This window comes from Cephus cinctus, unplaced genomic scaffold (genome assembly GCF_000341935.2).
Source record: "Cephus cinctus unplaced genomic scaffold, Ccin1 Ccin1_scaffold0597, whole genome shotgun sequence".
Taxonomy (NCBI): domain Eukaryota; kingdom Metazoa; phylum Arthropoda; class Insecta; order Hymenoptera; family Cephidae; genus Cephus; species Cephus cinctus.
This window is the reverse complement of record NW_014333243.1, coordinates 838121-852949: the sequence shown is the minus strand read 5'-3', so window position 1 is coordinate 852949 and position 14829 is coordinate 838121. Positions and strand designations below refer to the sequence as shown.

The window sequence follows — 14829 nt, the reverse complement described above, 5'->3', positions numbered from 1 at the left end:
TAAGGCAATCTCGAGTTGCGTCTTTCAGTAAAATACTGATACCGCTAATATTTTTCACGTTGACGTTCAAATAGTCGGATTAACCGATATACGTACGGAGGTGAGTCCGTGTGGGCCGAAGCAATGGCGCCCGAGTTGGCAGCGACTTGATTTGAGCTTGCAAGCATCCCATACGGAGGGACACAGGAGAACTGGGCATTCACCCCGGCAGTCTCAGAATAACTGCATACCTACTTGCTACGGGTGTAGGCAGTGGCGCTTACGTGATATTCCCCAGGGAGCTTTTCAAATACTCTGCGTACCGGAACGTAATGCGCATCAGGTTCCTGAACGTGTCTCCGGCTATATGATTTGCAAGCTCGTGCTCTTTGAGGATCCCTGACTGAATGCGTGAAGCATATACGTATACGCATATGTATGCACCTATATACGGTTCGAGAGAACTGTCTGGGATATTTACACGCAGGGAGTCGCGAGTCGTCAAGAAGTATCGGCGACCTCGAAATCATCGCCAATGAGGAAACCTGAACGCGGATGGAAGCATATCTACCGGGTGTGCGTATCGTAGGCTATCCGAGCTGAGCGATGAAGAGAAATGGAGGGCTCCCGACTGTTACGGCTTGCGGACCATAATTTCGTCATAAATATTATTTAGTCCTCGAGTATATTTTCATGACTTTCGGAGACGAGTGAATTTACGAAAATGAAAATTCATAGTCATACGCGGAAGTATTATGCTCGCTGTGACGTCTCAGTGAAATTGGCGAGATAATTTTGAAATATTCCTTCTCGAATTAGAGACCGAAATTTCGTATGATAAAATTACGCGACTATAAAAAAACGTAACAAAAGTGCTGATGGTGATGTATGCTCGCGTACTATCGCGTCATTATCCATGACACGCATATCCAAATTTAGAGGGTTGCAATGTGCCCGAATAATCATGGCGCCAAAGCCGGTCAACGTATACGCAGGAAATTCGAATTTTCTGTGTTCCCACAGTTCCCTCGTAATTAACACTATTTCCACGAGTTCTACGACTCCAAGTAATTGCGACTTCAATAGGTTTTGCAGGCGACTCGAATTCGCAGAATCCACGGAGTCTTGCGTCCAGCCTATCTATAGCGGATCCAGCCAAGAATAAACGTAAAAAATGCCAAAACGCTATAGTAGACATAGGCAATGTATATGCGAAATAAATATATCCACTTTTGCCAAAAAATATAAAATCTGAAAAAAAAAAGAGTAAAAACACGCTATATATTACTACTGGTACCTTGCTAAGTGAAAAAAAAAAAATTTATTAAAATAAGATGAAGACCACTCATCAGTCAATATAGGTCCCAGTCTATTTGGATGATACTCCGTTGGTTAATGTTATTTGAGCTCAGTACAATTTTCGACCTACTAACAATAACTAGACCCAAGAAAATTTTCGTGCTTTGGCCCCATCACTGCTGCTCCTTATCATCTAGCAACCAGTGGCCTATGCAAACGTTCAAGTCGGTTGAGGTACCAGCTGAAATTTCTAGCCTGAGGTTTATAACGCGATGCCGGCATTAAAAAGACATTAGACAAGCTGAGATCCCGTCCCCTGTCTCATGCCATCCCAAGGCCATCCTATCCTTCGATAAAGAGGTGAACTTTCAAGGTGAATGATAGCAGGAGAAACACTTTTTAAATCATGAAATTTTCACGACCCTACGTTTACCAGACTCGCACTCCTGCTGTCCCGTCGTTACTTTATAACTTTTATTATCGTAAGCAATCGGATTCTCCATAAGCGAAACAGCATCAGCCCCAGAGCATAATTTCAACTTCTTTTCTCGCGCTGTCATACGTAAACGCGCCGTTTGACTCATCGTGATGAATACCAAGGATCGCCGCATCCGCCGCACTTGTCTTTAGAACCACGCGTATTCATTCCCCGAGTTCTACGTATAGCGTGTCTACTCGCGCGGGTAGTCCAGGAGCGTGCCCTCGTGCCACTAGTGCCCTGGGCATTCCTCTGCTAAGATTTTTCGTTTGACACTGGAAACCCGTCGATCATATGACTTTTGATTACTATGCGTGTACATCATTTCGTACGCGACCCATAATCTCTGTTCAAATTTTACACCCTATATGTATATCGCGTAAGTTCAATGTTAATAACAGACTTTCGAAAGGTCATACCTTGTACGGAGCTGCGTGGAGTACAGCCCGTAGGAACGAGAGCATTGTAAATGCAGAAACTATACAGGGTGATCCAGTTGAAACGGCGACACAGTTGAACAATAACGGGAGAAAGCTTTCATGATTATCGAAAATCGATTAAGAATATTACAGTCGGCATCGTAACTAGTCACCTCTGAGATCGATGTGGAATAAAAGAGAAATTTTTTTTTTTTTAAATATTAGAAAAAACATCGACTACAATGTATCGAACGTGCAACAAGAATCGAGTGGCTTGAACAACAAACTGCTGGGCAACTATTGATATTGAGTTTGTGCGAACTGCGGAGTCTCAGTGTTTTCACATATGTATTACATGCATCCCGCACTATATATATATATACGTAGACCAAACTACAGGGTGGCCTTTTAAGTTCAAATACTAGACGCGTTAACATCAAAGGCCATACTTCTTCGACGGTTCTAATAGACGCGAAACAGACAGTAATATCTTCGATAGAAATCGTAATCCTATAAAATGACTCTCCCTCATTAACAGCAGGTTTTAATTACTCCAATTTCAGTCACAACGCCGCCGTTGTTCGTTCCCGTGTAAATTAAGAGCCATGATTTAATTGAACGAGGCGTCCGAACGCCGTTAGCAAAGACGAACTCGGCCGCGAACGACTCGACGCCGTAAAGTACACAAAGGAATAAGTGAAACTCGAAATGCTGTTTGAGAAGCAAAGAAAATTACATTACCCAAAGATATACAGTAGCCAAACACGTTATACGAAGTCACCCTATAGCGAGACACACATGGGTCGCAGTAAACGCGTTCATCGGTCGTTCGCGTAACTGCCCTTCCCTCAACTCTCTCACTCTTCGTCAATCTCCCTCTCTCTCCATCTCGTTCTCCCTATATCTACATGCCTCTCTCTCAGACGAATGTGCGTTAATTCTCGTTAACCCGAAGATCGCACGGTTGCGTCTCCCGACGACCATTCAACGTACAAGAAGATGCAGAAGGTCCAGACGCAAAATACGTTACGCGGAAGTGCGATTAAGAGAGGGCAGAATTTGTTAGAAGAAAACAAAAAATTATATAAATAAAATCGAATAATAAAATATGAAAAATATTTTACGTACCAAAAGACAAATCCTCTTCCGTTATACTTTACGCTACGTGTAACACGTGTATATGCGCCGCATGTGCTTGGTATAGGATATATTGCATCGGTCGACTAAAAAATGTATTATTCCGTATAGCCGTTGGTCGGTATACGTGAAAACTTTATCGGAGATAAAGTAAATACCCTGTTTCGATCGATATCCGATAACGCGCTGGCGGTGTATAGAGATGAGACTCCGAGGGTACTGGGAAAATTTAACAATCCGCAACAGTCAAACTGTACGGGAACGGCAGGAGCCATCGTCTCCTCTGGGCTATACAAATATTTCTCTTGGCCAAACGCTGGTGGCACGTAGAAGCCTCGAAGGCGTTTCTCTTCTCGAGGATAAAACTTCCATCGCTGTAACGAGGCGAACGATAGCAGCGTTGGATATTCTGGACGGATCAATGAAAAAGGAAGGAAAAAAAGTATCAAGTGCGAGACTCGTATATCTACTCGCATGATAAATCGCACGAGGTTCGACGGCAGGTACAGGTATATAGGCGGAGAGGTTAGGTGGATGGGAAGATAAGTAGGTAGGTACTTGCCATTCCCGTCTGCCCCTGTGTCGGCGTGGAAAATCGCGAGCGTGAAAAGGGAACGTAGATATTTCTGCGCTTTGAATTTCCTTTTTACAATTCCCTTTTTGCTGGTAAAAAAAAAAAAGAAAAAAAATTTGCGAATCGCAACCACGCAAACACCTCTTTGTCTGTTGGGTGTAAAAGCACGTTGATTAAAGGCCTCTCGCCGTACACTGGCCCTAAGCATTGTGGTCAGAGTTGCCGTGAATTTTATTTACGTGGAGATACGTTCTCGTTCTGTACATGTAAAGCGGCGGGCGAGTGTAATCACGGAGGAAACTGTGCGATGCAACGTCGTAGACGTCGGTGCGTCGAGGGAAAAAAATGTCAGAAGGATCGAGCGAGCTGATGAAAGAATGCGAGTAATATAAAACCGTCGACGGCTCTCGGAATCGTCGTCGCTGATTCGCAACGAAGTTTCGCCAAGTATTTACGGACCTCCTGGTACGCGAGTGGTTCTCTCCTTTCTTTCGGAACTGAAATCACGAACGTGGAACCTCGTGCTCCAATTTCAGGAAATCTACCTTAATTAATTCCTAGAATACACTCATATCGATATATACATAGAACTTCGAAGTAGCACGTATCTCGCACGCAAACCCGGCTACGCGATACGTTAAGGGTTGCAAAATTTTTGAATTTTTATACGAGAAATTCTCCAAAAAAATTTAAGAACGTATAATTTCAATTCACTCACCGAAAATAAAACTTGCATATTTTTAAGCTCACTGTGTTTTATACCTGTACGGCTATACTAGCAATCGCATACCCAGTGCACCCACTGGTTATGTAATCTAGATGGTGGAGAATTTTCAATTCAAATCAAACACCTATCGCGCACAGGTAACGTATGCAGGTTACACAGATGTTCAGGGCAACGTGGGTCTCGGTCAATGAAAACCTAAGTAACGTACATACGTAGACGAAGAGAATTTTTCATTAATTTTTCCTATGAAAATCATGATAAAATTTACCGTAGAAACCATTAACCGCGGGACATCTTTACCATTTTATTACTTATTGCTTGTAACATACAGTATCCTTAGAGGCTACGAATAAATTTTACAGTTCACACGATAAATATTGTTACTCGCAATTTTTACTGCGTTTCACAATATCGCAATGTTTTTTTGTGGTTGACTTCAAAGGTATGAAAAACATAATTTAGTCCACGAGATAATTCGGCTGTCTCAGATGACTTTGTAAATTCAACAAGATAAAAGCTATACATTAACACTACATATTTTCAAGTTTCAAAAATTTTACCTTACAATTCAGTAAAAGCTGACGTATCGTGCTTACTTTTTATTATGTTTTTGTGAATCGTTGTTAAAAATATATAAGTAATATGTTACGAAATGCCATGATGTACCCGTGGTTACCGCGAGTTTCACGTTAATTTTTAATGAAAAATTCTCTCCGTGCACGTACATATAATATAAGCCGGAAGATTCGCCGAGAGATGAAAACGGTCCACATACAAAAAACACACTGTGTACCAAGATAGCTCGTTATATTGGTTACACCTTATATAAGTTGATATCCCTCGAATTTGCAACAGAAGCTCCTTTCGCGATGTTCGCGTGTACGTTGTACACGCGTGTAGATCAAAACCGTATATACCGACCCCACCCTGAATTTTGGATAAGGTGGTGAAAAAGTCCTCGTGGTTTGTTCGAAGAAAATTTTTTTCAAGCTGAAAAAGCAAAGGCGTTAAATTCGACAAACGGAAATGGACTGTGCGAGGTTCCCGGGCAAACGGAAACGCGCGGTCGGCAATTAAAGCTACGAGTAATTGACTTTACCCTCTCTCTTTTTGTCCACTTCCCTTAACAATACACGCACGCTTCGTCGAAACAATTAATCGCCGTATCAACATTTAAGCCGTGCTTCGACTGAACGAGCGTCGAAAAGTCGACGGGACTGTCAATGGGATTGATGTGCAAATCATTGTCTAACATCGCCTCGTACAGACCCTATATAGTCATGGACTACGGATCATGCGGCTCCACAATGGCCTCGATGCGTACAGTGAAATTTCGGTGAGCCACCGGCAAAGGGAATGTCGTTTGAAATCGTTATTCCTCTATTTATAGGAGTGACAGGCCGACAAAAGACCGTGCCGTTGAAATTGCGTCTGATTAGATGAAAAATTAAAGAGAGAGAGAAAGTTACCGAAATTTCATAAAAGCACAGGATATTACACAGTGAGATGACAGTTTCAAGAATTTTCTAAACTAACTGAACCATCCGCTAGCCAGTGCACGCTAAAGCACTATCGAAGAGCTGACAAGGCAGCGAGAGTCAATGTTTCTAGAAAAATAAATCAAAGACATATCGATTATTGAAATTTACTGGGATTTCTTGGGGGTACAGTAGGCCGAGTGCAGATATTACGAATATTTATAGGTTCCTATAAATAATGGCTGATTCAGTGGACGGTTCAGGGTTCACGGGAACGATGACGTCACTGGATGAGAATTGGTTCATCCCGACTATCTCCGTGAAGAGACATACGCACTGTACATCACGTATGAGTAAATATCCCTCCCTCCCACTCTCTCTCTCTCTCTCTCTCTCTCTCTCTCTCTCTCTCTCTCTCTCTCTCTCACTCTGTCTCTATTTCTCTCGGACTCTCCTTCAGTCTCTCTCTCTCTCTACGTCTTTGCTCTCTCCGGCACTCTTCGCCACATACGTTACACACGTATGCGCAATCTCCCTCTTTCTGTCTCCCGGTCCACCCCCTCCAGCCTTCGCTTCTTTACACCACACTCGTCGTCTCCGTCGCTTCGCGGGTTCGGTTAACTCACGAGGAATGTTTATGGCTAAGCCAGATGTCCCGTTCTGGCATTGATGCATCACTGTTTTTCTACGTTCTGTATTCTCCTTTTCTCGGCATCGAATTCTTAAGGCCAATCGTCGCTTTCCCCCCGAGCGAGGATCTTTCTGTCTCCAGAAACAAGAGCGTGTGTGCGGCCAATGAGAGATACACGGTGTTTGAATTTATAGAGCCCGCGCTTAGTTCGCTCATGAAGGTATTCGCTATGAATAAAATGGATGGAACGTGATGAGAACAGCAATGGCTTCCAATTACGTTGGCTTTTACTTGACTTTTCTCCCTCACTCTTTGCCTCCTACGTAGCTTCGATTTGAGCTAACTATTTGTGGCTGTGGGTATACGCACCGTGATAAAGGCTTCCTGGATCTCGGGTAGATATTGGATACGTTAACAATACTCCGGTCGGGCTTCCTTGATAAATTAACTACGTGATATACCTATGTATACGTATGTGCATTGATCGATCAATGAAGACTTGATCGAAGTTTATTTGTCAGTATAGATTATTTTTTGATTTAACTGTCAGGAACTCTTTGTTGATGCTCCAACTGAGGTAGTAGATAGGAAATTTTTGATTCTGAATAAGTGAAATAAAAAGTGGTATAAACGGGTACAAGGGATTCTGAATTAGTTCCAATTTGCAGATTTGAGCTAGCTTAAAAAATGACGGAGTTACCCTCTTAGCGAATTTTGAATATCCTGTGTATCTCTATACCTCTTGAGGTAAAAACGAAAAAAAAAACTGTAATGAAATACTATGATGTCCCGTAATTACCGCGAGTCTCGCGGTAATTGTTAATAAAAATTTTTCACCGTGTACGAACTCTATAAACTCTTTTTCCTCATTCCGATTCACGGCAAATAAAAAGAAATAACTCGACAAACGGCACTTACAGCAATTCAAGCAACCTATTGAACCGAAGCATCAACGTCAACAATGCTACCAAAATGTTCAAAGTGACGTGTCGGCTCAGCCACGCCCATGCTTTTCCATTATGTTAGGAATTTCGTCCGAGCTTGCACCCTGCTGCAATAACATTCCAGCCGGGCGATAGCAGCGCCATACCACCCGCAAGATAACTCTATAGAATTAAAGAGCCACAAAGCGTGTAGCGATAGATAAGTAACCTAACCTAACCTGCTACGTATACGCTAAGAGTAGGCGACCCAAGCCAGATGAAGTTGCAGAAAGTGCAAATTTGTACTAGGATATTGAGTCGTCGATATCTCTATCGACCTTTTTATTTCAATATCGTATACCTACATACAGATATACCGCAACTAGGATATTTCAAATACTCCATGACCGTCCTCCAGTTTGTCCTGACATATCCTCGACGATACCCGCATATATCGACTAAAAAACCCAGGTACCAGATAACCCCAGCGAACTTTCGAAGCGTTTGGAATCGAATTCCCAGGAGAGGATCCTGTACGTCGCTGACGCTAACAACTCGTCCATTGACGTTACCCTGGCAACTGAAGTCGATCGACGCGCCACCACGTTACTTACGATAATAATCGCGACAGTGACTTCTCAGCATGGATTAACAAGTTCTTCAACGTCTCCTCGGCGTCGGAGTGTCTGCTAACGTAGAGATATAAATAAAATGCGAAGCCTCCAAATTTTTGGGGGTCACCGCGTATCGCTAATGTCGTCAACACTCGTAAAGTAGCTCTTTACGTTAAAGTGCTCCTTAGACGCCGTACGAAAGCGTTTTCAGGTTACTTCCGACTTGCCAAAAGACTAATTCTAACTCGATTGTAGCTCCCTGCCGGAAGTTAACGATAAATTGGTCGAGACTGGCATTTTAACGGCAAGCGGGCAAATAACTGCGACTTTCGTTCTGGAAACTTCCCGAAAGGGATCTTGAAGAAATTCAAATATGCTCATAGAAGATTCCATGGATCCCATGTAATTTCCCATGCGACGATTATACTGCCTAATATAACTCACGTGAATTTCACAGGTGCGTGATGAAGGGTGAATACATCGTGAAGTCGATTAATCGAATAAAATGTTTAATTTATTCGTATTACCCAGCTTACAAATACCTGTATATATAAGTGACCAAATACATACGTGTCTTGCGTAAGGTCGCGATTCCTCTTTTACTAGGTTAAAGGTTGAGGACTGTCATTGACAAAGGACGATGTCCTTACGAATGCTCGGCGATGCTGTCCTACGTGAATGCCTCAATTTTAAAGGACTTCCTCGACGAGCGAGCTACACTTTTTCCCCCTTTTCCTCTCTCCCCCACTGCCCGGTCACAGCACGGCAAAACGATTTGGCTTTGAGCCATCGTTCAGGAGGGAATCCGTTAATCGTTCCTCTTTAAAAATATGCAAGAGCTCGCAAAGACGTAAAGTCGTCCAAAGTCGCGATAGCCTAACGACGCGTTTCTATGATACTTATTCCACTTTCCACCTTTTGTCAGCGACATCGATCATGCCTCCTTTCTCTGCTCCTCATCCAGCCGTACTTATATGACGATTCCACTAGATTTAGCGTCGGAGTCATCGGCGCGAGCGAGAGGAGCGAAGCTTCAGGGTTTAGAATTTATCTCGTGGAAGAATAATAAAGCGAGACAGCAATACTTGGGCGCAATATGTATCCGCAATGTGAGTTTAATATCACAGAGTAAATTCCTCTCGAACTGACAGGGTCGGACGATCCGAATGTCAATGGACCAAGGATACGTCTATTTACATATGCCTATACACCAGAATCTTGATACGAGGAGCAAATCCCCTAGGTCCGTCGGCGCTAGTTTTTTTTTTAAATATACCTAAAGATTAAATCCCCCCCACTTGCCCCACCCAAAAAAACACATTCACATCCCGCAAGATCCACGCCAGACACTCAGCCGCGTTCTCAAAGCCGTCAGAATTCGTGTCCACGAATTTTTCTCTCTTTAACGTGATCGACGAAATTTTAGTCACGTCACCGATGACGGAGCAGAAGAAATCTTTCAGGATGATAGGACGAATCTGGTCTGCGTCGCTGGGCTGAATCGAGGACGCCGTATTAAAAGGCAATCGTGTAAAAGGAGCCTTGGGATATCGGATTTATCGATGGCAATTTCGCTAACAAGATTTTCTCGGATGCACACTATTGGAAAGCTGCGAGAAGATACCCGTATCTCTGACGCGTTCCTAATGAGCACCGTGTACGGAATGATTCCGGTAGCTGCGAGTCTCATCCTGGTCTCCGACTGTCTCCTAATGGCCAACTCGAAAGTAGGCGAGTCCTACGGTGAGCTAACATAAATTCTAATAGGAATAAAAGTGTCGACCTCGACCTCGAGATTAATAGAATATGAATATGTCGTGCGGTCAAAAGGAGTATCAAGCCGTTTATTAGTGGCGAAGGCTAAGAGCTTGAAGGGGCACGTGGTCGGTGTATATTATGACAGTTGACGTCACTTGACCAGAAAAATCTGACATCCCGCGTGCGATTGCGAATAAATTTATTGGCTCGCGATGAAAAGATTGCTGGTTTCTAAGGGAATCGCGCGATGCGAATGAATCCTCAGGGCGCCTTTCTTTGGCTTTGCTCCGCTCCCCCCGCTCCCCCCGCTCCCCCTCTCTACTACATCCCGGCATATGGCACGGAGGAGCTCTCTTTCTTTTAACATTCACGCAGGAACCCAGAACGCAGCGTTTATTAATATAATAAAAAGAAGGTGCCATTATCGTAAGGTCAGAGACTACAGAGGCGCCATTCATTCCCCGTTAATAACTTGTATTGTATGCTATTTTCATGAATCCGTCGTTTGCCCGACGTTAGACAAAGTGCCCCGCGAGGAACTTTTACATCGACTTTCCGTCGACCCTCCCGACTTTACGGCGCTCATTGATTATCGAACTGCCTCCTGTTCTACGAATAAGCGCGATACCAGTTTCGCGGAAGGGAAATAACTTTTTCATACGTTCACGTGCTTAGTGCAATTTTATTATGGCCGTACGAATATAGAATACAGTTTGTTGGGAGGGGACGAACTGGTTTATAAAAAAAAAAAAAAAAAAACCTTCAATCTTTGCAAGATCAACGTGTAATTCGTTACGGTTTAAATTATAACAGGCTGATCGATAAGAATTTTTGCAAAAATTTTCATTACCAACTCAAACAAATTTTCGTATGCGTACAAGTATCGAATCCAATATCGAAAAAATTTTATTGAAAATTGTGCATTTTTTATTTAATTTTCTACAAGCGGAACAGACCAGACACCGAAAAAGTGGCGAAAAATTTCGACTGCCTCGCGAACATTCGGCCAATTATCGTGGCGTCAGAAATATCGCAAGCAGGACATTTGACTGACGGCGAAATGAGAAAAAAAAAGTCTATAAACGAAAACAGGCACGTTGCAGAAGGAGTGTACCAGTCGGACAGTGTATCACGAAAAAAAAAATCAGCGGTTTTCAACAGTGAGGTCATCCAGCCTGCTCGAAAGATGTGGAATGAAAAAAAAAAGATCATTCTGTAATGTACTTTATGCCTTTTATAATAACTAATTATGTATCGCAAGGAAATTTATATAAAACAAGTATTAATGCAATTTTAAATAAAGAAACGTATTATAAATTCAGAAAATATTTAAATATGAACAGATATCCGATTTCAGACATAAGACTATAAAATGATTTTCGATACTAGAAAAGAGTGTTGATCGCTTAATAGAATACTAGAGTGAATGAGGTCGCTATAAAATCAACTCTCATGACCAATTCCTTCACTCATAACCCATATCCTTATTACGAATATTAAATCTACTTGGCTATGTGGCTTGCTGCGAAAGGGCCGACACCAGGCAACCAAAGGCCGATTTCTGGTTATAGACAATCACTTACTATCAACTTTGTCAATTATCCCATAGATGTCGCTAGGGTCTACATTTGGTTCATTACAATTCATGGATTATCTGTATATGTGCCTCTCACGTAGGTACTTATCTGAAATTTTTTTCTTTTAAACTTTTTACCCGCCATATGATCGTCCGCGAAGAAAAACTAAACTCGTCTAATCCGTCCATTACCATTCGGTATGTCGAACAATAATTCGGAATATTATCGCACGCGCATGATACCTAAGACGCGCTATCGAATTAGTCCATACGACGATATAATTAATGCACGTATGTATTATACATACGGTCCTGATTGGATTTTCCTTATCAAAAAAAGCTGCTTGTTATCGCAAGTAGTTTCGTTTTTAAAATTATTATAAGAACTCGCGAGAAATGATCAATGGATAGGCTGCATCCTGTTTGGCTGTAAAAAGAAAATGGGAAGCTGTTGCCCTTTCTAAAAAAGCGTACTGGAAACATAAACACAGAGGGTGACAATTTTTGAGCGTAGACGAGAAAACATAGCTCAATCTCCGCGAGTTCAAAATTTATCCTACTACGTGGGTGGTCGTGGCTGTAAGTGACGAGAATTTCAACCGTCACCCTCGGGAACTTTAATTCATTATCGATTTTCAGCTTGCAGATAAACTCTCGTGTATACCTATATAAGGTACGCAAATTTATAATGCCATTATTCATTAACAGTAAGATGAAAAAACGTAACGTTATCGAGATTGCGCGAATTACGAATACACGGTTGTGTAAAATGTACGCGTATCGATAGAATATTAAACGACCTCTCACGTATCGTCCTGCCGAGAATAACTTTGCATTTGACTCACGCACCTCTGCGCATCCGGTCGCATCTTCCGGTCTGCCTCTGTGTATCTTGTAAATAGACATTGATATACCATTGGTGCTTTCCCTTGAGTTTCAATTGGCCGATGGGTTCAAAGGAGTAAAATTGGCCTTATAAAAAATAAAAAAAGAAGTTCGCCAAAAATCAATCAGTTATTAACAAAAAAAAAAAAAGGACAGTAGGAAACTATATCTATATTATACCCTACAAGATACCAAAAGAAATTTCTGAAAGACGCAACAATGCCCGATAAAGGTATCAGAGAGTACAAGTATATTTTTTTGTACGGCTGTCCATACACGTCCACGTGTCAAAATATAATGAAATACCTAGCAATTTTGTTTTTTAGGAATTTCGTTTACCAAAATATATACATTTTCATGTAAACAATCTTTAAACAATGTGTTGAAATTGTTTAAAACGAAAGCGAAATGAATAAAGAATTTAATGCGCGTCTAGGAATAACACTGCTAATGTTTTGTCGCATAAAACATTTTACTCGGAACATATGAGAAATATTAAATTTCAAAAATACTTCTCTAAACGTGATATTGGCGCACTGGTCAATACAGAGGATTGCAGGAGAAGAATCCAAAAATAAATATGTATATCCCAGCGCCTGCTACAATCTTTATTTCAGAAGCCGTCAAGGCCACAGCTGCAGCTGCACCACGAGAGGCTCAGTCAGGTCATGCGTGTCAATATTCACCAATATAATACACACGTGTGTACATCGGCAGTAACAAAGTCTCGCGCAACGAAAAAGAATGAAACACCTGTTCCTGATAAATAGGTTCCTTGCTAACGTCTGTCGTACGAGTCTTCTTTCCTTACAGGTACCTAATTACGTACGAGTGGCATCGGTGTCATATATCCTGTGTCAAAAACAGATAAATATGTACTTAATATAAAACTGACACGAAAGTTGATTAGAACGACAATCCCTTGAAGTACAGTCTCATATAACACATATTTAGACATAAAATGCATATGATTGAATTTATTGAGAAAGGGATGAAATTACTCAGAGATACAAATCTATGATTCATAAAGAAAACGGAGTAACGTATAGAGATTGGATGATCAACATGAAAGAAATTAAGTCGCATACGACCCTATCACTGAGCTCCAATCGTTAAAAACAGCTCGAGGGACACGGAGATGAACGATAGTAAAATTTCTGTCATTTCTATATGCAGATACATTTGGGACAATTTTTATTATTTATATCTCTTGAAAGCAATTGTCATCGAGGTCATTTTTATATATAATGTAATTTTAATAAATAAGACCTTGGGTACTTATTAGTCAAGTTTAAACGAAGCGTCCGTGTTTATATGCATTGTACGTGTATGATACATATGTTGAATCACAATGGCCCACTTTTCTACGTTCTGGGCTCGTTAGGTTTATGCATTTGAGCACGAGATGTACTCGGATCTCATTCGATTCAAGTGGCACAACGCGCAAGTTGAGTAGTGTAACCGTCTCTCGCGCGAAACTATTCTGGCAATTTGAACGTGCACAATGCCCTTAAGCGATCTCTATGAAAATGCGACCTATGCATGTTGTATGGCGTAATGTGAATTATCGAAGAAAGAAGAAAGCGTTGGTAGTGTGTTCTGTATAATTATGAACAGATTGCAGACACTTCCATTGGATACATCAATCGATAAACCAATTCATTATCGGCACGAGCCTGTATCTGTCGATATCACGTATGCTACATCTGTGTATCGCCAGAGAGAGATAATCACACGTTACCGTTAGCTACATTATTGTAGCTTTTGGACATAACCTATTAGAATACATATATAAAACAGGAATTTTGAATTGGTTATCAAATTTAATATATGTCGAATATTATGTAGAAGGTGAATACTATGGTAAATAAATGACATTTTTATGCTTTCTTATCGAACCTTTGAAATGATTGTGATCCTGTGATTATATACGTTAAATTGTATCGGTATGTATATATATTTAGAAAAATGTGACATCCGAGAAGTAAAAAGTAAAAATGTCAGACGAGTCGTGCCGAGTCGGCTCACAGTGTATGGCCAAATATGGAAAAAGGTCATTGAATACCTCGTGGCTTCGCAATCTCCGTGCATGCAAACTTTTGTACTGCTCTTACCTTCTTACGAACAACCTCCTGGAATCTTCAGCCGCTTAAAGAATTGTTGAAATTTGGTTGAATACGATATCGGTCCATCCACGGCTGAGCCTGACAAGTCACTAAACCAATCTCACGCTGGATATGTCACCTGCAAGTATGTGAGTCGGCGCCCTACGTCAGAATCCAAGGAAAACACATTCACGCATACTACAGCTGGGTGCCGCCATTTTCCAGCTGCACTTCTTCAACGTCGAG

At 41.5% G+C, this 14829-nt stretch overlaps 1 protein-coding gene across 1 annotated transcript in view; it reads right to left on the bottom strand.

Annotated features, from left to right (window-relative positions):
• Positions 1-14720, bottom strand: part of LOC107269061 (dystroglycan) — a 69777-nt gene extending 55057 nt beyond the window's left edge. The window contains exon 1 of the mRNA XM_015742499.2: positions 14593-14720. The gene's annotated coding sequence lies outside the window, so the exon portion shown is untranslated. The remainder of the gene's footprint in view (positions 1-14592) is intronic.
• Between the last annotated feature and the right edge of the window lie 109 nt (positions 14721-14829).